This window comes from Mustela nivalis (assembly GCF_964662115.1).
Source record: "Mustela nivalis genome assembly, chromosome: 2".
Classification (NCBI taxonomy): Eukaryota; Metazoa; Chordata; class Mammalia; order Carnivora; family Mustelidae; genus Mustela; species Mustela nivalis.
This window is the reverse complement of record NC_139021.1, coordinates 180,860,511-180,886,007: the sequence shown is the minus strand read 5'-3', so window position 1 is coordinate 180,886,007 and position 25,497 is coordinate 180,860,511. Positions and strand designations below refer to the sequence as shown.

The 25,497-nt window shown below is 51.4% G+C and overlaps 1 long non-coding RNA gene and 1 pseudogene across 4 annotated transcripts; both read right to left on the bottom strand.

Annotated features, from left to right (window-relative positions):
- Window positions 1-1,351: 1,351 nt before the first annotated feature.
- On the bottom strand, window positions 1,352-10,678 carry LOC309860625. 3 transcript variants are annotated; one of them, XR_014309501.1, is made up of 3 exons: window positions 10,459-10,678; window positions 9,282-9,355; window positions 1,352-1,567 (listed from the first exon to the last, which is right to left on the bottom strand). It is a non-coding gene; the product is annotated as an uncharacterized lncRNA (long non-coding RNA). The 3 variants fall into 3 exon arrangements; XR_014309502.1 differs by lacking the exon at window positions 1,352-1,567 and adding an exon at window positions 6,658-7,381 and having other exon boundaries at window positions 10,459-10,608; XR_014309503.1 differs by lacking the exons at window positions 1,352-1,567; window positions 10,459-10,678 and adding exons at window positions 6,658-7,381; window positions 9,465-9,706.
- Window positions 10,679-22,877: 12,199 nt separating this feature from the next.
- On the bottom strand, window positions 22,878-24,414 carry LOC309860448 (keratin, type II cytoskeletal 8 pseudogene; annotated as a pseudogene). Its single transcript has one exon. The product of its transcript is annotated as a keratin, type II cytoskeletal 8 pseudogene (transcript).
- Between the last annotated feature and the right edge of the window lie 1,083 nt (window positions 24,415-25,497).

Below are 25,497 nucleotides of genomic sequence, written 5' to 3'. Positions count from 1 at the left end.
AGTTCTGGAAGCTGAGACTCAGGAATTGTTGGTACCACAGCGGGGTGGTGGTGGGGGGAAACACCTTAAGAAACCTTGCAGCCTGTGTGCACACGTGTTAGTGCAGCCAAGGCTGACGCGTCGGCTCTGAGGAGAACAAGAGGCCACCTAGAGCAGGTCCCTGGGCCCCATCTCCAGAGCCAAAGCGACGAGGCGCCTGATAATTTGTAAATTCAAACTGCACAGTCTGCCGTTCAAGACGGTTGACCTCCAGTCCTTTCTTCAGTGCGTTACTAACTTCTCGGGTGCGCACTTGCGGATAGAATGTCGCAGTGCGGGGCGAGGAGGGGACTGGCGAGCGGTCCCCAAACTGACAACGCTGCTCCAGACCCTCCCACCTTGGTGCGTTGGGAGGGGGGCGGGGGACCTGGTTGATCAGGATGGTCCCCAGGCTTTTCTCTCATTTAGAAACTGGCTAATCACCGGGAGGACTTCAAGTCAGCTTCCCAGTGAACAAATGACGGGAGCCGAGCGCTTTGCTCCCAATGTCGCTTTGCTCCGCGCAGACGCTCAGTCCACATCAGAAACTGTCCTTGCGAGATACGCAAAGAGCCCAAGGCCCCTAAGAAGATGCTCACCATCTTTCCATGCAACCAAAACCACGGCCAGACGCTGCCTCGCACCTGTCAGGACGACTACTATGAAAAAGAAAATGCAAAAGACCAGAAAGTAACAAGAGTTGGCAAGGATGTGAAGAAACCGAGCCCTTGCGCCCTGTTCATGGGCCGGCAGAGTGCTTGCAGGACAGCATGGCAGTTCCTCAGAAAGTTAAAAATAGAATTACTTTATGATCCAGCAATCCCACTTCCGGGGATAGATCCTACAGATCTGAAAACAGAGTCTGAGGGGAGGTGTTCGTATACCCAGTTCACAGCAGCGCTCCTCGCAACACTCAAAAGGTGGAAGTAACCCGAGTGTCCATGAAGGCACTGATAAAGACAAAGTGGGATAGATACATACAGATAGAGACAGAGATAGAGGCAGAGACAGAGACAGAGATACATCTCCACATACCTGCGATGGAATATTATTCAGCTTTAGAAGAAGGAAATCCTGTCATATGCTCTTACATGAATGCACCGCAGGGACATTAGATTAAGTGATATAACCCAGGCACTTTATATGATTCCACTCATATAAAGTCCCCGGAGTCATCAAAAATCACAGGGCCAGAAGGTGGAACGGTGGTTGTCAAGGGCTGGAAGAGGGGACCGAGGAGCTGTTTAATGGGTATGAAGTGTCAGTTTTGCAAAATGAAAATTGTGGAGATTGGTTATGCAACAATGTGAGTACACTTAACGGTACACTTAAAAATGGTTAGGATAACAAATTTTATGTGTATTTGACCATGATTAAAAAGAATTATGCGTGGTCGCCTCCTCATAACATTTGTCTCCGGCTGTCCAGAGGTCCTCTGCTGGGCTGTATGTCACCCCAGGGGTGCTAAGTCCTTGACTGTGTCTTCCTGACCACGTCCACCATGGCCCCCGGGCAGGGTCTGGCCAACAGAGGCCTCCGCACAGTTTTACTGAATGACGGACAGAGGTAGAGAGAGGAAAGAAGGAATGAATAGAAAATCCACAAAAGATAAATTACAAATGGACAGTAACCAAATGAGAACATTTTCAGCTTCACTAGTAATCAAAGAAAAGCCCATTAAAGCAACAATGAGTTTCCATTTCTCACTATGAAATGAGCAAAGATATTTATTATTATAATTTAAATACCTAATGCTAGCAAGGATTTGTCAAGATGGACATTTTCAGACAGAACTGGCACATTTCTGGAAGGAAATGGAGTAGTACCTATGAACAGCCCTATAAAAACTCCTTCTTTTGGTCCAATAATCCCCCATCTGAGTAAGAATATATGCTAAGGAACCAACAAGAGCCCTAGGCAATGGGTTAGGGGCAAAGATACTTTTCACAGAGTTATTAATAATAGCTCAAAGACCAAATCTAAATATCTGGCCAATGGAGAAGGCTCGGTACAAGATGGAAAATCATATAGCTACTAAAAAATCACATTTTAGAGAAATATTTAACTATGTAAGAAATTTTTACAATGATATACGCACATAGGTTACGTATATAGTAAGACAGGTTTTGTGAAAAACCAACGAACCTCAGCTACAGAGAAGAAATACATCAAAATGTAATCTGTGGTTTCTGGATGAAGTCATTAGCCTGTGGCTTTGTCTTCTAGATAACCTAGAACAAGCATTCGGTATTTTTGTGAGTCGAAACAAAATGTGCCTTGAAAGAAGTAAAAATGTTGCCACTATCTGAGCATGTCACAAGGCTTGGGGAAGGCAAAAATAACAAGACATGGTCCCTGTTTTTAAGGAGCAGTCGCCGGTTGGCTCAGACGACCGCCATGATGCTTGGGGAGCGCTGGCGTTGGCGGTGACAAGGTGAGACCATCTGTGGAGAGGCGGCTTGCACGGCCAGGAAGGATCCGAGCCCTTGTCTCTGCCTCCCCTGGGCTTGTTGGTAGTGCTTCCTGCTTACTTGGGCCTTTCCTGGCATCACTCGACTCGGACACTCTGCTCCTGTGATCAGCTGATGGTGCCTCATGGTTTGTTTTCTCCGTGATCTATGTAGGCTCAACTCAGCCAGCATGGGACAGTATCCAAGGTTTATCTCCTTAATACCTTCACTGCAGCAGGCTTTCAGGTCTGAGCTTATGTAAATCATCACTTGGCTTGCATCCGCTCTGGCAGGGATGTCTTTCTTGCCCGGAGATCAAGGTCTGGGAAGTGCAGGACCCACAAGGCCCAAAGGGCCATTTCTGCAGAAGCCAGGAGTCCTAGACTGCAGAGTTGGGAGGCAGGTTCCTCGACTGGGAAGTGGGGAAATGGGAACCATGGAGGGACAGTGACTTGTCCAAGACAGGGCACCAGCCTAGGGCAGAGCTGAGAGTGTGTCCTAGCTTTCCAGATACCCAGGTAGTGCACCTGTCCCCGGCGGCCTGCTGCTGGAGGGGACACAGGACCCTTGTTTCCTGCAGGAACAGCGGACTCACCACAGTGCAGCAGTCTGAGGGGGGAGGCGGGGCGCGGGGGCTGCTGTGCATGGCCACTTTCAGTGCTGATATAAGAATTGTAAAAATTTTCTTTGTGTGCACATCAGGAGACCATCTGGCTATCTTTTGAAATTTATAATTGAAAAAAACTACAACCTAAGTTCAATCTTCTTCTATTTTGGTTTTATACAGTCCCTCCCCAGCCCTCCCCACAATACAAAAGAACTGCATGTTCTGGGAAGTTTTAGCCAATGCAATAAACAAATCAAAGATGTGAATTATGACTGGTAGAAACAAGACAGACTAAATTATTTTTAGATAGTAGGTTTGCCTGCTTATAAAGCCCAAGGGATTACTGAGTGATCTACCACAAGGAAGAAGAGAATGGTGTGGTCAGATGAGCCCAGGCTGGCCCTCAAGGGCTGGGAAAAAAAAAAAAAAAGGCTGAATAGGATCCAACTGTATAGCTATACATTTATGTACATATATATGTGTGTATATATGCATATAATCACTTGTGCATATAAGCTGAGCTAAATAAATAGACAGAAGTAAGGACTCACGGACACAGGATTCCTCAGGTGCTCTAAACAAAGCCAGAGGGTAACACACAGGTGGGTGCAGGCACCTGGCATTTTGACAGGTGCTAGGAATAAAAGGATGGAAAAGTGACTCCTGCCTTAATGGGGCTTGCATGTTACAGCAGGACACAGACATCAGCCAAAGACTCACACACCTGTGAAACATTACTATTGTGAAAAGTGCTCAGAGGGAAGGAAGTGTATAGCAGGGGGATCGTACCTGGTGGGAGAAGTCAGTTGCCACCTGAGGGCTGAGTGTAATGAGCAAAGGAATTAAATAGTAAAATGTAAAAAACAAAATCTAAAAACAAAATCTAAAAGAACAACAACAAAAATCCATACAGCAATCATTTTGGGATAGGACTTATTTATTTCTTTTAGTATAATGCTAAAGGAAAACATGGCTAGATCCTACCACGTCAACATTTAAAGCTTCTGCACACCAAAAAAAACTTCGTAAGCAAATGTAAAAGGTAAAATGTAAATTGCCAAAAAATGCGATGTACATGTAAGAGTCGACGTTATTCATACATAAAGAGCTTTATCAATCAATAAGAAAAGTGCACCTACACATAAATGGGCTCAGACATGTTAAAATAAGTACAAAGGCCCATAAACATATAAAAATGTGCATCTTCCGTTGTCATCAAAGGCACACGAATTACGATGATAGCATGTTAGTATTTTGCTTATGATCTTGGCAGGGATTTAAATGCTGAGATATTAAAATGTAAAGGAAGGCAGCAGGAAACAGGTAGGAATAGAAATTGGTCCTATTTCTCCAGAGGGCAATTTGGCAATATTTATCAAATGCTTTAAAAAATGTGCCTCCTTGGTAATTTCGTTCAGAGAATTTATCTTAAATCAACACGCGAGCGTGTAAAGATTGCGTGAAGGATGTTCCCCCCACCGTTATTTACAACAGAGTAAAACCCAAACAAGGAAACTTGAACAGAATGAAGGACGGCGGAGTATGAGACAGCCGTTCAAATTCACTGTCGAAGAATCTCCTGACGGGGTCAGATTGAAACGTACGGTTAAGCGGGGGCGGGGGGGGGGGGGGGAGCAGGTTACCCAAAAGAAAAATGTGAACAGGAGACCAGAGACGTGATCCTTGTGTGTGTGCAAACTTGATTTACAGCCGGAGCCTGGGGTAGCATGACAGATCCATAAGGAATGGATGATTAATTCAGTGGAAGGCGCTGGGATAATTGTTACCCACACCCCAAAATAACAGGAGAGCCTTACGGGACATCCCAGACAGACAAACATTCCAGGTGGACGAACAATCTGTGAAAAGGAAAACTTTAAAACTTTTAGAAGAAAATACAGTGCGATATCCATATGCCCTCGGGCAGAGAATTTCTTAGGGGACAGACAATAAATGAAATTTTGGCAAATACTGCAATGTTAAAAAATGTTTTAAAGTCTATATGTGAGGGGGCGCCTGGGTGGCTCAGTGGGTTAAGCCTCTGCCTTGGGCTCAGGTCATGATCTCAGGGTCCTGGGATGGAGCCTTGCATCGGGGCTCTCTGCTCAGCGGGGAGCCTGCTACTCCCCCACACCCGTCTGCCTTTCTGCCTACTTGTGATATCTCTCTCTCTCTGTCAAATAAAAAAAATAAAAAAAAAATTCTTAAAAAGTCTATACATGAGAAGACAGAGCAGAAAAAAAAAAGGGGAGGATGGGTACAGACCAGGGAAAGTGAATCGAATGCACATGAAAGATGACGTATTATTACTGCGAAACCTGGGGAGGAACGCTTCCCAGACTTCCCCCAGCATGAGACTCACCGGGACATGCTTACAAAATGCACGGTCGGCCTGAGCAGTCTGGGCGGGGCCAGAGACACCGCATTTCTTACAAGGTCCCAGGTGAAATTTATCCTGCCGGTCCGCAGACCAAATTTGACTAGCAAGGGTATAAAGGACTCCTATAGATAAGTGAAAAAAAGAATAAACGAATCCATAGAAGTTCGGCAAAGGGTCCCAGCAGGTCATCCTCAGAAGAGAGAAATGGAATGAACGCGTGTGACCGAGGCTGGGCAGCGCCGTAAACACCAACAGGAGAGGCTTCTCTCTTGCTCATATAGACTCTGCTGGGGAGAGGAAGAGGCAAAGTTCTGGTCCTCACAGCCCCGCAGGGTTCCAGGCTGCTGGAGGCTCTGCCATCTTCACCATGGGTCTTCCAAAGTTGCCTGAGGAATGGGGCAACTGGTGGGGGGGGGGGAACGGGTGGAGGCGGAGGAGGTTTTTATGGACGAGACGTGGAGATGTGAGACTCTCCAGCTCCCGTTCTCTCCATTGGAAGCCCACCCCAGGCTGCAGCCAACTGCACAGGAGGCTGGGAAATGTAGTCTAATTGCACCCAAGAAAACGAGGAACCGTGTTTGGTGACCAGCTGGCAGTTTGCCGCACACGTAAAGAGACGCTCGGCTCCCCTGTAGCTGGAAAAATGCAATTAAAACCAGCACCGTTTTGCACCATCACACTGGCAAGAATACGCACCAGGACCGTTAGCTGGTGGCACCAGGTGGTGCCATTCGCAGAGATGACTCCCTCCGCCGCGTCTTGCTTAGTTCTTTTCCCTCTAACATACTATATTACCTTTAGCAGACCACAGACTGACTGACTTATAATGTTTATTGTCTTTCGTCCATCTTTGGATTCTCAGCTCCAGCCGGGCAAGGATATGGGTCTCCTGCGCTAACGGCTCCACTCATAGCCTCCGCAGCGGAGCCCGGCGGCATACAGTAGGCGCTCGCCAAGGATGTGCGGAATGGAGAGGCTGAGATGGAGGTGCTCCAGGGGCATTCTGGCCTTCTAGCCACCGCAGCCCAGAACCCTGGCACCAGGGGCCTCCATGTGACCCCACCTCGGCCACTTTGTCCAGCCTGGGGTTCTCCCAGCCGACGCCTAGGTCTCCTGCTGTGTCCAGCCCTGATCCCCCCTCCGCAGCGTCGGTGGGCGTAACCAACAGTTATTGTCGCAAGTCTCTAAGGGTTTGGGTTCAGTTTTTAGTTTTTTTAAAAGATTTTTATTTACTTATTTGGAGGGGGAGAGGGACAGGGTGAGGGAGAGAATCTCAAGCAGCCTCCACGCTCCGCGTGCACCCTGACGCAGGGCTCGACCATACAACCGGGAGACCTGGACGGAAGCAGAGAGCCCCACGTTCAACGGACTGTGCCACCCAGGCACCCCTTGTTTCAGTTTTGAAAGGCAGCTTATTAAAGTATAACATAGACTAAGTAAGATCTACCCTTTTCAGGTGTAGTTTGCTGACTTTGACAAATGTACAGTCACGAAGCTACCATCACAGCCGAGATACAGAACACTCCCGTCACCCAACAAAGCTCCCTCCCAAGCCACCAAACTTCAGGGTGATTTGTGGCACAGAAACACTCATCAGAACCACTTTCTCCTTTCTCTCTCGTGTATGCATTCAGCTCTATTTTCTCTGCACTGGGGATCTTCTTTCTTGGGAGCAGCTGCTAAACATCTGCTTTCTCATTAGACTAGAAGCTCTTCGAGGGCCAGAAGATAGTTACAGTACTGCATCCGAAGGCGACAGTCACAGAGCTGGTCCCGATAATTCACTCCATCACATCTCAACGTCTATCAAATACTTATTGAGCACCTATGTGCCAGGCGTGGGCATGTTCTAGGCACTGCCCTGGGTGCTGAAAATGTGAAAGTGAACATAGGCGACAGGGTCCTCATGCTCACGGAGGTCACCGTCTAGTCGGGGAAGGCACATGTGAATACAGCATCACACAAAATTACCATGGTACCTGCCTTCAGACAATCCACCTCCCCCGTCTCCAGCCCCTGGGTCCCATCCGGAACGCAGCAGTCCTATAATAGTCTCTGGCACGTGAATTGTCGTGTTTTCTTGGAACTATTGCTCAGGTGGGAGAAAACATTCTCCTACCATGGTTATTTGCTATCAAGGTTAGACATGTTCTGAGAATGACCTGGGTTATGACAATCGTGGACCCTTCCAAAATAAACGTGTGGAAACAGACAAAACCACCAGGTGGTCTGTGTCCTCTAATAATCCATGACTTTAAGGTGACAAAACAGACCTTTCAGGTAAACTGACCAGCCTCACAAACACTGTCCAGAGAATTCAACCCAGGGACACTTGCTTGAACACTGGAAATTTCAAACGCCCTCATCGTACTTCCCCATCAGTGACTTTATGATTGGGAAAAAAGCATACTGCCTTATAAATATTTCCCATTATGGAACTTTTTGGTAAGCTTCTAAAGCAATTTTAGATCTCAGCTAGGTTTGCTCTCCCTGCTGCCCAAGACAATATCTTCCAGGGCTGTGGCGCGGAAGCGGTGGAGAGAAAAGAGAAATTAAGACAATTTCCCAGCATTCTGTTAGCATTTGCATGTGAATGCGGGCTGCCCTGCTGTTTGATAAATCTGATGTGTAAGAAAACCCTGAGAATCAAAGTTCACATCCAGTCGGGCGCTTTATATGTACGTTGCGAAGGCTGCTCCAAAAATGTGATAATATCCTTCCAAGTATATGACTAATGAGAATACGTATAGCACATCGGAGACGGCGCAAATGTGTAATTATTGTGAGGATTTCACAGACACATAAATATAATGATCTTCAGCTAAGTAAATTGCTAGCTACCAATGAAATAAATAGGGTCCCTTCAGAATTTGAAATAATTTGGAATGGTAGGTGGTGGGAAATGATTCACCTTAGTGGTTATCTCTGGAACAGTAATATAGAAATATATCTGCCAACTTCGGTGCATTTACAATGTTCTTCATACCCCGTGGAGTCTGCCAGAAGAGCTCTGGGCCCCGCCGCCTTCCGCCCTCTTATTCCGAGAAGCCGGGGCGCAGCAGGGCTCGGCGCCGGGCAGGAGCAGCGGATGTTGTTTACCCCCGTAGGCCGCCCAGCCATAATATTTCCCCAAGAAACACTGATGCGTTTAAAGGTCAGGTTGATACTGATTTGACGGAATAACATAAATTCCTCTTTCCAGGAGTAAAATGGTGTACATGACTTGGTTTAAAGGTTAAACTGTTTTTTGTGCACTGGATAGGTCAGAGATAGAAGACTTTAATACACAAAGTATAATTACCTGTTTGGACAGACGGGGAGATGTGGTCCAGGATTTAGATTTTCAGAAAGATGTTGGAAAACTCTGGGATCTACTGACATCTCATCATTGAATACATTTCATTACGGGGGGGTTGGGGGGGAATCCTACAAGGGTGGCCAGTTAGAAGGACTGTCTCTTACTCCTAGTAGGGAGGGCGGCTGGGATTGTGAAAATGGAGTCTTAGGGCACTAAGTCTAAGAAGCGTCTCTGATCCACACTTCCCTCAGGGCCCATAAACTCCCAAGTACAGAAATTGTACAGTAGGTGCTAAATAAAAGGTTGGTAGATGAATGGTTTGAATTCTTTTTTTTTTTTTTTAAGGCACAAAGTTGGTTTTGATAGATAAGACGAAATATGGAGAGTTTTTTTTTTTTTTTTTTCCGGGGGGTGGGGAGTAGGATGTAAGAATAAACCCATCTTGGACCCAGAGCGTTTGTTTCATTTATTCCTTCATTCGCCTGTTTGTTTCTCATTCAACAAAAAAAAATCCATTTAAGCACTCACCTGTCGTCCCTGCTTCTACTGGCTACTGAGATGAGCTGGAAGGACCTGGTCCCACCCCAGAACGCACAGCCTGTCTGGGAGAAAATACAGGGTGAGCCGCGGAGGAGAAGGAACACTGCCCGGCCTGCGCGAGGGTCTCACCCGGGTTCCCGCCAGGGGAGCCTTGTCTGCTGCCCCACTTACCAACTGCTCCCCCCGACCCTGGTCCCCAGGCGCTTTCTATGCGCCACCAGGCACCAGCCGGTCTTGGCGCTCCCCACCCGGCCCCCAGTTCTCGCCACGCTGCGCGCTCTGCGCCCCCCTGCGCCCCAGCAGCGCCCCCTTTCCCGTCCACTCTTCCCCCAGGGTCCTGCTCTCGGGTGGTCTCCCAGGCTGGGCGGAGGGAGGGAGGGGACCGTGGTTTTCAACACTAGGATGTGGCGGGGAGTCCTTTCAAGGGGAAGGAAGAGACAGAGGCCGCCCGGCGGCCCAGAGGCCCCACCGCCCCCGCCGTGGGCCGAGATCCGAGCAGGTGGCCCTGCGCCCCCGCCTCGGAAACCCCCTTCGCAGCCGCTGGGCTCGGGCTGCGGCTCCGCGGCGGGTCCCCAGTTGGGCTGCGAACCCGGTGCCCACACCGTAGGGGCAAGGATGACCGCCCAGGCCTCTCCGTGCAATCTGCGTCTCTAGTATGTGTTTGGGGGCCGTGCTCAAGGAGAAAAACTGTGCGCAGCAGAGGGGCGCGCGAGGGTGGTGCGGGGGGGGGGGGGGGGAGTGGGGGAAACGGGGGCGGGAGCGGGGGGGGGGGCGGGGAGCTCGGACAGGCGGCTCTGCACAGCTGGGAGCCAAGCAGGGGAGCGGAGGGGGAGTGGAATGGGAGGCAGAGAGATGGGGGGGGGGGAGGTTCAGAGGGTGGGGGTGGCGGGGTGGCTTGGGGCGGGGTGGGGGGGACAGGCGGGAGGGTGGGCCGGAGATGGGGACACGTGGGGGTGGGGAGCCCGAGGGCTTTCCTGTGGGCCACCTCGCCCCCACCAGGCTTCCGGCGTGGGGGAAGGGGGCGTCGCATCCTTGGACGTTGGAGAAATCCAGTGGAAACCGTCTCTCCAGTAGTTTCTAAGGGGGAGCGGTGGGGAGGGTGGGACTTGAAGTCTTCTTAGCGGGAGGAGTGGGGCTCCTAGAGCAGAAGCACGCTAGGCCCTACCCATCGGCGGTCCTTGGAGTGGAGGTTGTCCCAAGTCCCTTTCTGGCCGGGTTTGGCCGCATTTGAGATCCGCTCGCAGCTTTCCCGCCCGGCAGGGGTCGGGCGGTGGGGCCCCCTGGCCTGGGCAACTTGGCGCCCCGCTTCCTTGCCCCCCCCCCACCCCCCCAGCGCAGGGCCTCCGCAGCACAGCGCGCCAGCCTCTATCTTTAATTCCTCAGAAAGGACACGCAGGTGAATTTTAAAAGAAGGAATGAAATTCGATGTAGCCTGGAAATATAAAGCCGAATTTAAAAACCGGGGTGGAGAGAGTCGGGACGAACGCAGGCTTGTGCCCCCGTCTCTCCGGGGGGGGGGGGGTGCCCCCTCCGTGGGCGCTGGGTCTCTTGTCCTCTTCTCCGTCCCCCGCGGAGCGCCCGCGGGCAGAGCCGGCGCTCAGAGCAGGTTTGAGGAGTGAACGAATGATTCAAACGCGAGTCAGAGCCCTGAGAGCCTCGCTGGGGAGCACGCAGCGGGGCGCAGGAATCCGGGGGGAGGGTCTTCCAGATGCGGGGGCTTCCCGGGGGGCCGATGGAGGGAACCGGGTGAGGAGGGGCAGGAAGTTGTAGCATTGAGGGCAGGAGTGCAGGGTAGCCGTGTGGCCCGGAGCTGGGTGGAGGGGTGAGGGAAGAGCACTGGGTTCCAGGTTGAGCTACAGGCAGTAGGAGCACTAGATGCAGTGGGGACCATCTTTTTCCAGCACCTTCTAAACCCAGCAGGCAAGCTGGCGAGCACCACCGTGCATAGGTAATAAGTCAGCCGGACACAAGTGCCATGATTTACGTGGCAAGGCTAATGTCTGGCTAATATCCCTCAGCAGGGATGAGCAATTACAAATTCCTGGATTATCTTCCCTGCCTGTACCTCAAACAAACAAGCAGTCATCTGTTATCCTTAGCTCACCGTGCTGGGGGGATGTGGCTGAAAGGCTGGGAGGGAGCCTCCTGGTTGGAGACCTGGCTTGCCACTGCTGGGCGCACTCTGTGGGGTGGGGCCGGTTCCTGGGAGGTCCCCATATGATAATTAGTGCTGTTTCTAAAACAATAGACTTGTCTCATAGGTTACTGTGAAGATTAAACATGATTATTGGTTAAAAGTTTCTTACCAACACACACAAAAAGTTTCTTACTCATAGAAAGCACACAGTAAATGTTAGCTACTATTCTTAACTGAAAATTCAAACCCCAAATATTAGAATGTGGGACATTAACAGATAGAACACGTGCTTAGATTTCCCAAATATGTTTAATGTTCCCAATTCTTCTGTTTCAGCCAGACAGACAAATTGGGTGAACAGTTAGCCATGCCGACTCCTCTGGCCAAATGGAGAAGGTAAAACCGAATTGCTTTTAGACCTGGCATGTAGTATTCTCTAACGATCGCCCTTGCTGGCTGAGGTCATCAGCTAAGTTCTTACCTTGTGAGGGTCCAGTTCAGACCCAAACAGGAAGGGGCCATGGTGTCCAGCATCTCACATGTACAAAATCCAGTCTTACTTTTCCATAGATGGTCCTACCCTTGAAATACTAATGAGAGGATGCCATGAGATTTTCCAGTCTTTCGATGGGGTTACATTTAGAAACAGAGTGACCTGTGTTTAGCTTAGCAATGGAAGCGTGTGCATTCCCTCTTCAGTGCTGTAATGCAGAGAGTGTCGGTCTCATGGAGAGTTGTAACTGGGCCCCTGGGCGTCCCTGGATGGCTTGGGGAAGTTCTCCTTGGCTGCTGTGGTGCCCGGTTTCCACGCTTGTGGAATACGACTTAACATGTGAGCGCTGCCTTTTCTCTCACTCTAAGTCATTCAGATAGAGATTGAAACTCAGCCGTAGTAGAGGAGTAAGTAAAGGAAGGTCCTCTGTGAGCGTGGCCCAGATGGCTCAGGGATCGGGCTGCCGGGTAGAGCAGTTCTCATGGGAGTGGGAACAATGGTGGGACAGCCCTGCCATCTTGCTCAGGACACCTCTCTGTCTCTCTCTGCATCTGCCAACACCTTGTGCTTCCCGGTCATCGGCCACACATGGCTCAGCTCACGCAGGCCCCCTGTTCCTTTTCACCCACTTGCCGTTCCCACAGCAACTGCCCTCCTAGTGTCTCATGCCAACCTTTTGAGAAGAGAGTTGACATTGACCCGTTCACCTTATCAAACAGATGACACAGGTCCAAATGACCAGCGAGCCTGTGGACACACTCCTCTGAGATCAGCCGCCTGCCCATGGGCCAGTCAGCTCGGCCCAAGATAGGGAGGGGAGGGTGCCTGGCCCTTGGCAGGCCTGGGCACCGGAAATGCCCATGGGGTGGGCAAGTGATATGAAGCCCACCCAGAAAATAACAGACCAGACCCGCTTCAAATCCTTTCCACCCTCGCTTCCCTCCTCCTCCCCACATGCTGAAAGGGGTTGACACTCCCAGAGCCTGTTACCTGCTCCTTCTTGGCCCCATGGTAGTAGGTGAGTCCTGCTGTCCTTGCGGGACCAGGAATGACAGGTGCACAGGGCCTGCGTCCCGCACTGTCTCTGTGCCCAGACTTACAGTGAGCAGAGGGGAGAGCCAAGGAAATGCCAAAACGGGGTGGCGGGGCCTAGAAACCCTCGGAGGGTCAGAAAGCCAAGCGTGCCGTGAGCAGGACTGCGGGAGGGTCAGAAAGCCAAGCGTGCCGTGAGCAGGACTGCGGGAGGGTCAGAAAGCCAAGCGTGCCGTGAGCAGGACTGCGGGAGGGTCAGAAAGCCAAGTGTGCCGTGAGCAGGACTGCGGCTGCCCACCTGCTTTCCTCTCCGCTTCCCCTCGCTGCCCTCCCGGCCTCCCTTTCCTTCCAGCACAGACAATGACCTAGAATCTATTACGCGCCAGTTCCTATATTAGCGGGTGAAGATGCCGTGGTCTTTGCAATCCTCTCACGGCTGTCAAGCTATTTATTTCAAACACAGAAATACGCAATTACAGTACAGTGGTGGTTCTCAAACACGGTGAGCATCAGACCACCTGGTGGGCTAGTTACAACCCTGACTGCCGGGCCACACTTCCAGAGTTTCTAATCGGGCAGTCCAGAGGGGACTTGAGAATTGACATTTCTCACATGCTCTCAGGTGCTGCTGCGGGTCCAGAGACCAGGGCCAGGTAAGCACGATGCAGGAGAAGCCCTTATCACACCTGCTGGGAAGTGGGGGGAGGGAGTCAGGACAGGCTGCTAACACTTCCACCCCCCAACCCCAGCCGAGTCTTGAAGGCTTGAAGGCGGAAGGTGGGGCCAGGGGAGGAGGAGTGGGAAGAGCAGCAGGTGCAAAGGCCCTCAGGTGAGGGAGAGTCTGGCGGAGAATGTGAAAGCCAAAGCTGGGAATATGGTGGGCGGGCGGTGAGGAATGGGGTGAACATGGACAGCTCAGCGGACGCCAGATCACGGAGAGACCCCTAATCCCCTAGAAGGCCTTTGTGTCCTTACGTGGAGAGCCGGGGCTGGAGGCTGGAAACAGGGCGGTGTCACTGCATGGAGAGAACGTGGAGTTGACGGGATTGGGAGGCAGGGGGGTGAGAGGAGAGAGGAGTTTGCAGTGATTCCTGGGGACACTGTAGGTTCTCTGCTGGGATGGGGACCATCTTGGTGTTTGGGGCGGAAAGCAACAAACAGAACATCATTCACACTGGCTACTTCGCCTGGGTTCTCAGGGAAGGGTTCCACCTTAGACATGCTGGACAAGGCCCCCTCCCCTGAAGGGTGGAATGAACGGTGAGGACGTCAGGGCCTCTTAGGGCACCGAAGCCAGGGATGCGGCCAGTTCCTAGGAAAAGTCCAGAACATGACACAGGGGAAGGTGGCTGCCTCTTACCCCCGTCAGCCTCCTTCTCTCTGTAGATCAAATTCCTCTTTTCTCTCCCTCCCTGGTGGGACCTAGCTGCCCCACTGTCACTCCAAGTTATTTCTTTATAGTCTTTCTGAGCTGTGGGTTCAAAGTTCTGTGATGGAATTTGATTGGTCTACCTTGGGTAGGGTGACCAGATGTAGCAAACAGAAATAAAGGACGCCTAAATAATTCATGGTGGCACTTATCCTGAAGGATAACTCACTGTTTACCTGTAATTCAAACTTAGCTGGGCATCCAGCATTTTTCTGGCAATCCCGACCTGGGCCACATTCCCCCGTAGGCCAGTCAGTTATGGCAGAAGGGGCTGGACACGGTGGCTGCTGGGGACACTGTCCCCATGGGCGGAAAAGAAGCTCAGAGAATAGGGTCCAAGCAGATGCTCCAAAGTGTGGGCATGTTTCTAACTTGGCCCTGCCCTGTAGCCTGTGGGGTGCTCAGGATGCTACCCCTGGCGTGTTGGGGCTCCCAAAGAAGGGAGAGCCCAGAGTCAGGGAGGCTGGGAGGATTGAGTTCTTAGAAATCCCTGAGCGTACCCCCAGACTCAGCTCAGGGAGGAACTCTTAAGATCTGAGGAAGAGAGGCTGAGTCAAGTGTCAGAGTGTGGTGTGGGGTGGCTACTAGGTCCACAGGTGCAGGACGGGTCTAGGCTCAAGATCAGGGACCCAGCAGATGTGCTCTCTGGGCTGGGCACTGGTGGGCGCAGGCCTGAGAACCGTGTTGTGCTGTTCTTTGCGTCCCCTGGGGCTCCTGGGGGTAGGACGAGTACCACTACTTTGAGTATTCTGGCGCAGGGCCCAGCTCTAAGCGGTGGCTCATTTGTGTTTGCTGCCTAAATAAATTGGACCCATGCCTGGCTTCCTGGACTGGGCTAGGCACATCAGGACTGGATCACAGGGCAAATCCCAGACAAGGGGTTAAAGTCTGTATGTCCCTCTGCCTCAGGTCAGCACAAGTCCTGGAGTCCAGGGCAGGGCAGAGCCAGGGATGGGGGGAGAGGTCTGTCCATCACAGCACCCTTACGGGAGGCTGCAGTGGCCAGGGAGCCAGGGAAACCTCCCCTGAGGGATCCTTAGAGACCGCCCAGATTTACAGATGAGGAAACCGGGGCTCAGATCTTTCATCACTTTTTTTTAAAGATTTTATTTGTTTATGGAGAGAGAGAGAGAGCACAGAGGGAGAGGGAGAGGGAGAAGCTGACTCCCGCCTGAGCAGAGAGCCCGATGTGGGGCTCGATCCCAGGACCCTGAGATGGTAACCTGAGCTGAAGGCAGACGTTTAACTGACTGAGCCACCCAGGCCCCCCAGACTTATGAAAGATCACAACTAGGACCTGTTGACACTTTCAGAGCCCTGTCCGGCCCCCACCCTGAAATACTGGGCTCCAAAGTAGAAGGGGTTTTATTGCTCACTGTCTAGCAAGTAGCAGTGAAGCAGTGACAGTTCGTTACCCATTTTGGTGAGGGGCGTGGCCTGGGGAGCAGGAACCTCGGTGTTCACGTGGACCATCTTCCCCTGAGCAGAGGGTCACTGCCCATTTGCTGCCTCTTCGTGTGCTCTTGAGTGTGTGAAACTCGAGAGCACGTGTAACAAAAGACGCGTCTCTTAAAGAAATTGCCCTGGAAGAAAATGCAGGAACAAGGTCAAAACTGAGAACGAACAGGGATGAGCAGGAACACAGGCAACGCAGAGGGGAGAAAACACACGCCCGCGCGCGCTCACACGTGTGTGCACAGCAGACGGCTGCCCCTCTGGGGGAGGGCACAGTGGCCTGTCCCGCTGTCTGGCGGTCCTCAGCCATCCTGAAGCTCCACTCGTGATTCTCCACAGTTATACACAGTTATACACAGCAACTTTGGTCTTCACGCCTTCAAGGAAGTGGACAAAGCTTTTCAGCTGCCTGGGATTATGGGTGTTTCTGGGTTTTTTCTTTCTCTGCTTACCAGATGTTCCTTACTGTGGTTACATTTTATAATGAAATTTTTTTTTCCTTTATTAGCATTATTTTTTAATTTAAGTAATCTCTACTGCGAAGGTGGGGCTCGAACTTAGGACCCTGAGATCAGGAGGCACATGCTCTTCTGACTGAGCCTGCCAGGGACCCCTTTTTCCAATTTTTTAAGAAGAACTATTCAAGATGAGTGTAACTTTCAGTTGGTTTCATGAGTGATTTGGGGGAAGAGCAAAGAGAGAGTGTGTGGGAAGGGGAGCAAAAGTCATGGTTTATTTATTTATTTATTAAAGGTCATGGTTTAAAAAAATGAAGACTCCATAGGAGTCCGCCATCTATGGAAACATGGCTGATCTGATCAAGTTCACCTTCAGCTTCACATTTATTGTGAATGGGTTAGTCATTAGGACCAAAGATATAATTTTGGACTTGGGGTTCCAACAATGGTAGGGAGGTTTCAAGAGCACTCAATTTTAGTCATTCTTTTCTTACAGGAAAGGTGTGGTTTATTTCAGGAGCGTAAGTCATTGCTGAAACAGTTCTGAGCCTGGGCAATGATGAAACAGAGCTGGGCTTCTGTCTGAATGGACTTGATTCCCTATGATCAATCTGCTGGGTCTCTAGAAACCTCCAAGTCAAAAATCAGTAAAATCTACTGATTTTTGAAATATGGAATTAAAAGAGGCCCCAAGAAGGGCAGGAATGGACCTTCTAGGTTCATTTTTCTCAGCATGAAGTAGGTCCGTTCAGCTATGCATGCTCAGCTCTGCGCTCCGTGGGTTTGGGGACAAGTGGCTTTGCCAGGGCCCGAGGCCTGGGCTTTCCCAAGGACCCACTTCCTCTAGGTCAGGGGAAGTGGCAGCCGAGCCCAGCAAACCCAGCGGAAGGCAGGTTGAAGGCGGAAAGAGCACCGGGCTGGGCGTCAGCCTGGTGACCGGGGCACGAGCTTAGCCCACGCGACCTGGTTTCCTCCACTCTCGCCACACCCCAGGGTTGCTCCGAGTTTACACAAAACAGAGGGGCAGGGCCCTCCGTGGGCTGTGACCTCAGCCAGTGCTCACCATTACTGTCATTGTTAGATTTTCACGGACAGGAGGCTCTTCAGAGTGGGCTCAAGGACGCCGCGAACAACCACACGTGGGAAATCCTTGGGTCCTGCTGACGCTGGGCAGGAGGCGGGAATCACATCAGCGGGTGGCCCAAAGCCTCAGGAGCTGTTTGGACTCGGGCGGGATGTCACGGATGGGACAGTGGCTGGACGTCACCTGGGGGAGGGAAGGACGGTCTGTCCGCGCTGAGGCCCGGACGCCCACCCCCACCGGCTGGAGTGCGGAGCTGGACACAAAGCACTCGGCAGTTCTGGGGACTGTGAAGTCGACAGCGGGATGCGGTCACCCCCCAACGCCGGCAGGGCACTGTCCGGGGCGGGTGGTCACAGAGGGTCCTGCTTGAGCATTCCCTGGGCACAGCAGCCCTAGCAGATGGCACGGGCCACCACCCCATGTGACCCACAATGGCTCTCTGAAGTAGGTACTGTTCTGAAATTATTACTATTAGTATTTTTTATTTGTTAGAGAGACAGAGCACAAGACAGTTGGCTACCAGATGCTGGAAGCGGGAAGTGGAAAATTTAAGTTCCTGTGGGCCACAGTGAGCCAGGTGACCACCCCGTCACCCCCGTGTAGGCCAGCTGGCAGCTGGGCTCCCTGCACCCCCCCCGGAAGTCTGGTTGTGTGTGACTCTTGGCTTCTGGAGCCAGGCCTGCCTCAACCCTGTGATCCTCTTCTGCCACTTTCCTGTGTTAGATCCACCAGGAAGACCACAGTTTTTAAAAAAAAAAAAATTCAGGTGAAATTCACAAAACATAAAATGAATGATTTTAATAAGCGAGCGATTCCATGGTGTTAGTACCTTCCCGGCGCTGTGCAACCACCACATCTTTCTAGCCCCGGGTTGCTTCCGTCACCCCAGGCCCCGGCCCGCGCCCATCAGCCGGCCAGTTGCCCATCCCCCCCCGGTGCCCTGGCCGCCTGCACGGATGGATTTCCGTCCTCCAGGTAGTTCACCAAAACGAACTCGTGCAGTATGAGGCCTCTGTGTGCGGCTTCCTGTACCCGGCACCGCGCGTTTGAGGCGCTTCCCTGTTGTGGTGTGTTCAGGCCCACATCTTTACTGATTTCCCCAAACACCCACTCATGCACGGGGGCCGTATGCCTCCGGGACCGTCACCCGACATTCTGTGTGGGGTTGGGTGCTCTCATCGCCAAGCAGGCGGCCTCCGGCCTTCTTGCTGGCCTCACCCCATGTGCCCGTCTTCCTCCTGCATGTCCCCGGAGAGCAGTCACACTCCTCATGGGCCACAGAACATTCCCACTCATGGGACTTCCAGCTTCTGCTCTGGGGCGTTCATCCAAGAGCTGCGTCAGAGTGACTGTCTTCTCTCCCCCGGCGCAGGACAGAGAGACAGTGAGGGAAGGAAGCGCCTGGCGTTTTATCTGGTGGAGCAGCCTCGGTGGAGCAGGACAGAGAGACAGAGCCTATGTTCTGGCTTTCCTGGGACTGTCCCAACTTGGGGCTAAGGTCCCCCTTTCTCAGAAGCATCACGTTTTAGAGGATAAATTATATGGTCATCCATGTGTAGGAAGTTTGTGTATTCTTTGTTTTGATTACGACCGCTCTAAGGAAGGGAGACTCTTCCGGGCAGAGGGCACAGCCAGCCCCGGGGCACGAGGTAAAGGGGAAGCATGAGCAAACATTGCCTGTGTCTGTTCAGGTCTGTCCACGGAAGGAGCAATTGCTCTGGCTACGGGACCCGTCCCATAGGCAGGCTGCTCTTGGTGGAGGACACAACACCGGGGGTGGTCATCAGTGGACGGGACAGTGTCACTCCAAAGGCACAAACATAAATACGTTCTGATGAGGTTTTGGCTTCTCCTAGAGTCTGGCCATAGAAAGAAAAGTTATCAGACCCATGGACACAACTCTTTCCGATGATCTGTAAGTTAAAGCCCTTGTTGTAAAGAATCCTGTATCTCCCTAAACCATCTCCTCATTTATTTTTGTTGTGTTTTTATTTTTTTTTTTTGTATTGTGGGAAAACATGTATAACACAAACTGTGCCATTTTAGCCATTTTTAACTGTACCGTTCAATGGCATTAAGTACATTCACATCGCTGTGCCCCTGTTGCCACTGCCCGTCCTCAGAACTGTCCCATCTTCCCACACAGACGCTCTGTCCCCATTGAACACTAACCCCCGTTCCCCGCCCCCCCCCCACCCCCAGGTCACCTCTATTCTACTTCCGTCTCTGTGAATTTGTCTACTTCTGGTACCTCATGCGTTTGTCCTTTTGTACATGTGCCCATTGTCTCAATTTTATTTTCTGTTTCATCATCTGTTTCGTAAAGGGAGCGAACTTCACATTTAGGGTTATGACTTACATTTGTGATGCTTTGTGCCTTCTAAGAATTTTCTAACGTATTTGTGTGTATGAGTCTCCTGGCCGTTCGCTGAGGCAAGCACAGACCCTCATGAGACTGAAGTCCAGAGAAGCTAATTAGATTGTGTAAAGTCACACAGCAAGTGGCTGAATTACAGCGAGAAGCCCGGGTCTGCAGATTCGATTACTTTTTCCAGAGTCTGGCAACTTGTCAGAAGGAGGGGACGGTTTCTTTCCTCTGGAATCTAAGCCTAAAGCTGGGGTAGCTGCATTTTGCAGAAGCAAAGAGAGACTCATGTTGCATTTGTGAGCATGTAATTAGGGGAGAGCCGTCATGTGGGGGGGCAGAGCCCACTGGCGGAGAGCCGACCTGGGTGGGGGTCCTCGTGCGTGTTCATCTTTGTGGGAAAGGTCTCCACGTGCTGCCTCCGCTTCATGCTCCTCGGGCCCGCCGTCGCGACCTGGGTTTCTTCCCAGCGGGAGGGTTTAGGATGCACAAGATACGCTCTTCCAAAAAGGTTGGGCATTTCTCCAGGAGCCAGAAAAATCACCCAGCGCTCAAACAGGCTGGAAGACAATTTTGTTTTTCCAAGCTCTGAAATAATCAAGATCTCACTGTGTGCGTGTTTGCAAACAAGAGGGAGACAATAAGCTCATTCAACACGTAGAGTTTTATTTGCAGTTCTGCCGTGCAGGACACTCGCTTGATTTGGGAGGACTTAATTTGCTGCGGTCACTTCGTGAAAAAACTGTTGAGCCCAGGGTCCGACTCAGAAGTGAGAGCCTGGGGTCCATGATGGGCCAGGGCATGATCTCCCTGGGCATTAACGGTTCTCCTGACGGCCGGGGGATCGGTTTGTTTATATATTTAGCTGTATTTTAAGTAAGCTCTCCATCCAGCCTGGGGCTTGAACTCATGACCCTGAGGATCAAGAGTTGCGCGATTGCTCAGGGAGGTTGATGTAAAACAAAGGAAAGCTGACCAGAGCTGAGGGACCAGACCACGGTGAAGGCATCTGCTCACCGATCCTCTGAGCTGGAGGGGTTTCCACTTTAACGTGGCAGTTCTGTGAACACAGATGAGTATTCTAACTACACTTCTAACGTTAAGACTCAGATTTGCTTTGCAACAGGAATACTGATGTTCTGTTGACTTCCGTAACTGGGAGTGTAGGGGGGAGAACCTTGGATGACGCAGGGGTTTGATCAGTGAGGTTTCCCAGCCTGTGTCTGTGCACCGAGCGAGGGCCCCCTGCCAGTCACAGACTGCCTCTTGGAGAAGAGGTCTTCTCGATAATTCTGTGCAGTGTGGGGCCTCTCACCCCTGGGTCCTGCTGCCTCCTAGTCACCCCAGGTAGAGCTAAATGGCAAGGCTGTTGGGGATATGGAGACTGGGACCTATGACAAAAGCCAGCTGTATTCAATTTCTCAAACTTCCATCACCCACCACCTGACTTGGTTCCTGCGAGAATGTGGTGTGTAGAAATAAAAGTGACATGAACGACAGCACACTCTCCTTGTGTGTGGCCCTGGGGTGGGGGGCAGGCACGATTCCAAACATTTCACCTGCTGTAACTCATTTTTGAGTTCTCACAGTTCCAAGTAAGGCGGTTTCTAGCATCTTCATTCATGGTTTATAGGTAAAAACACAAACAGAAGTTACTTGCTTGCCCCGAGTCTGCCCGGAGAGTTGACAGAGATGGCACTCAGACTCCAGCCCCCGCCCAGGCCACCCTGCTGAGGCTGCCTCCCTCAGGGCCATGGGGTGGGGGGGGGCGGTGAGTAATGGTATCAAAACCACTAATGTGAACGAAACTGCCGAGACATGGTGCAACTAGGCACTAGAACAACTTTCTGAGCGTTTGTGCAGTGCACCTCCTGATCGCTAATATTTCTGTCTATTGAATCTCTGTGCTGTGTCACAGTGTCTTCCTGTTAAACCACATCGTTTAAAAGATGAGTGCGATGTGAACCATTTCTTGATCAGACAATATCGCTCTGATGGTGGCTGACGTCATATGCAGCATTTGTTTCCCATGGACGTGCCAGTGTCGCTCAGCACTCAGCGAGCACTTTCTGAGCAAGTATGTTAGGGACGTGGACTTTCGTCAGATGGGGCTGGTTATCAAGAAAGGCGTCCTATCTGCTACACTGGGAGCCCTTACTCTTGACATTGTGCTAAAGCCTCTTACAAACACTATTTCTTTTAATCCTTACAAAATGCTGCCACCACGAGATAGCACTATTATTAACCCTTCCCCTTTTTAAATAAAAGAGGAGAATAGGACAGAGAGAGGGGGGGAACTCCCCCAAGGTCATGTGATGCCAATAAGTAGATTCTCTGCCAAGGTTCTGTGGATGGGGTGGCAGTTGTGAGAAAAGAGATGTTACTTACATGGAAGAGATGTTACTAACATGGATTTGAAAAAGCGAACTGACGCCCGGAGCTGAAGCTTCATCAAGAACCACCTAACAGATCATGATGCCCAGACTTCACAAAGGTATTATCAGAAAGAAAACCAGACAGTGACTTCTCATATGAATATATGTAAGAGATGCTGAAATCCTTTATTTTCATTTTTATTTTTTTAAAGATTTTATTTATGTTTTTGTCAGAGACAGAGCACAAGCAGGCAGAGAGATAGGCAGAGGGAGAAGCAGGCTCCCCGTTGGGCAGAGTCCAATGTGGGACTCGATCCCAAGATCCTGGGATCATGACCTGAGCTGAAGGGAGACCCTTAACCGACTGAGCCACCCAGGTGTCCCGAGATGTCAAAATCCTAAACAAAATACTAAGCTATTGAGTCTTGCACTGTATTGAGAAGGAATACACAGCATACTGGGAATGCAAGGATAGTTTGGAATTAAGAATCTATTAATATAATGTATTAAAAGATGAAGAATAAAAAATTATGATTATCTGCATATATTCTGAAAATATATTTAATACTATTTAATATCTGATACTGATTATATTTTTGGAAACATTATTTTTGGGGGGTGGATGGGCATAGCCAGCTGAGGCTTTATTTGGGACAAGACACTCGAATTAGCTTATAATTGGAGGCATGGACAAGACGGGGTACCCAGGGCAGTAGACTCCCCCCAAGGGCAGGCTGAGGACTGGGGCTGAGTCTTAGGTGGGTCTCCTGTTCCCGACGCTCCCCTGCACAGCTCCTTCCCCCAAAGGCTCTAGGGCAGCCACGAGAGTGGGGAGGCTGGGCGGGACCACGGTGGTTGTTCACTTGGGCAGGACATCAGATGACTCGGACACCAGCTTCCCGTCACGGTGTCAATCTTCTTCACTACCACAGCTTTGGAGGAGCTGCTACCGCTGAAGGACCCAGCGGGGCCAAAGTTGGCCTGGAAGGAGCTCAGGCTATAGTTGAGGCCAGGGTTTGGGAGGCCCCCATGGGCCGAGCTCAGGCCACACGAGTAGCTGCTGGAGGTCTTAGTATGGATCCTTGTGCTCGGCGTCCCAGACTCTAGCCGGCTCTGCTTGCCCTCCAGTCTCTTGCGGTAGGTGGTGATCTTAATGTTCAGAGCCAACTCAACATTCATGAGCTCTGGGCACTTGCACAGATGCCCGGCCATGTCCTGTTTGGCTTGCAGCAGGGTGGCCTCCAGCTCGGCCACCTTGGCATTGGCGTCCTTAATGGCCAGCTCCCCGTGCTGCTCAGCATCGGCGCTGGCCGCCTCCAGGGCAGCCCCTGGTTTTGGAGGGCCTCGATCTCAGCCTGGAGTCGGCCGATGCTCCGGTTCAGCTCAGAAATCTCTGTCTTCGTGCGACGGAGGACATCCCCGTGCTTCCCAGCCAATGTCTGCAGCTCCTCGTGCTTGATCTGGTACAGAGTCTCAGCCTCAGGCCGGCTACGGTTGGCGAAGTCCTCGTACTGGGCCTTGACCTCGGTGATGATGCCGTCCAGGCGCAGGGAGCAGCTGTTGTCCATGGATAGGACCACAGACATGTCCGAGATCTGGGGCTGCAGCTCACAGATCTCCTCACGCGTCCCCCTGAGGAAGCGGATGTCGTTGGTCAGGCCTTCCAGGCAGGACTCGAGTTCTACCTTGTTTGTGTAAGCTTCGTCCACATCCTTCTTGATGAGGACAAATTCATTCTCCACGTCTGCGCGCTCTCTGAGCAACTCCTTGCACTGACCCCTGAAGTCCTCCTCCGCCTCCGGCTTCAGCTTCTCCGGCCCAGGGTGTCCACGGCCGCCGGAGGTTGCTGATGCAGCTCTCCAGCATGTCTGGGTTGCTCCGCGCGGTCTTCTGCTGCTGCAGGAGGCTCCGCTTGGTCTCCTGAATTTTGTTCTGCTGCTCCAGGTGCCTCGCCGTGTCGGGGAAGGAGGCGGGTTTGTTGTGAGGGTCTTGACCTGCTCCTTCTCCTGGGTGTGCACAGCTTGGATGTTGGGATCCGCTTCCAGCTTAAGGGGGCTCAGCAGGCTCTGGTTCACTGAGACGGCCGTGATGCTCCCCATACCCCCGGCCCCGCAGCCGTAGCCCCTGACCACACTCCTGCTGCTGTTCAGGCCCCCCCGGAAGCTGCCGACCCCCTGGGAGAAGGCAGACGAGCTGATGTGGGAGCCAGGCCCTCTGGTGCGGGAGCAGCTGCTGCAGGCCCGGGGCCGGCGGTGGACATCTTGTAGGACTTTTAGGTCACCCCGACGGACATGGTGGAGGCCAGAGTGGAGGCTGGAGTGGAGGCAAGTAGGCTGAACCTGACAGAGGTTCTATAAGGAGCCGAGAAGCTGCTTCTAGTCCAAACACTATTAGTAAGTAAGCTAGGAGTCAAGAGGGCACTCCGCTAAGAGGGTCCAGGACGTCTACCCGCGCTGTCAGCCAATATCTCACCACCGGCTAATGAAATGCAAGAGGCCTTCCCCTGAAAGGAAGGTAGAAGACGGGAACCAGCGCTGTGCTGGAAGCTGTAAGTCTCAACTGGAAAAGACACACAGAAAAAGACAAGAACATCATATGGGACTTTAAGAAAGGAGAAGAAGGAAGTGGCATTCTTTGCGGGTATTATACCTTCACTTTTTAAAGAGATTGTGTTTATTTCAGAGAGCGGGAGCACAAGCATGCGCAGGGAGAGGGGCAGAGGGAGACGCAAACACCCTGCTGAGCAGGGAGACCAACATGGGGCTCCGTCGCAGGATCCTGGGATCGTGACCTGAGATGAAGGCAGTCGTTTAACCGACTGAGCCACCAGGTGCCCCAGTATTAGACCTTCTCACCAAGAGTCAATGGACTGACTTCTGGAGCTCAAAAGAGAATCCAGTAAGCCTGTGCTTCTTAAACATACAACACACAATCTGATACAATAGGTAAAGAACAGAGTTGGGTAGTTCTCAGAAAAGGGGATATAAATGGCTCTTAAACATACGGAAAGAGATTGAGTCTCACTCGTAATCGGAGAAATCACATGAAAACCTCACTGAGACGTTGCTTTTCACCTATTAGACTGGCAAAGACTGAGAAGTTTAAAACCACCCTGTGATGGGGCGAGAGACTCTCTTGTTCTTGCTGTTGGGATGTAGACTGATGCAGCCTTGACGAAAAACAAGCTAGCCTCACCCACCCGTGTTCCAGATGTCCGTACCCCTCGACCCATCAATCCGTCCCATATTTGGAATTGATCCTACAGAGAGACTCACATGTGGGTGGGTGAAATAATATGTTTACAGAGTTGCTTACTGCTGCATTTTTTGGAAATAGTAAAAGATCACAACATTTCAAGTGCCAATCAGCAGGGGAT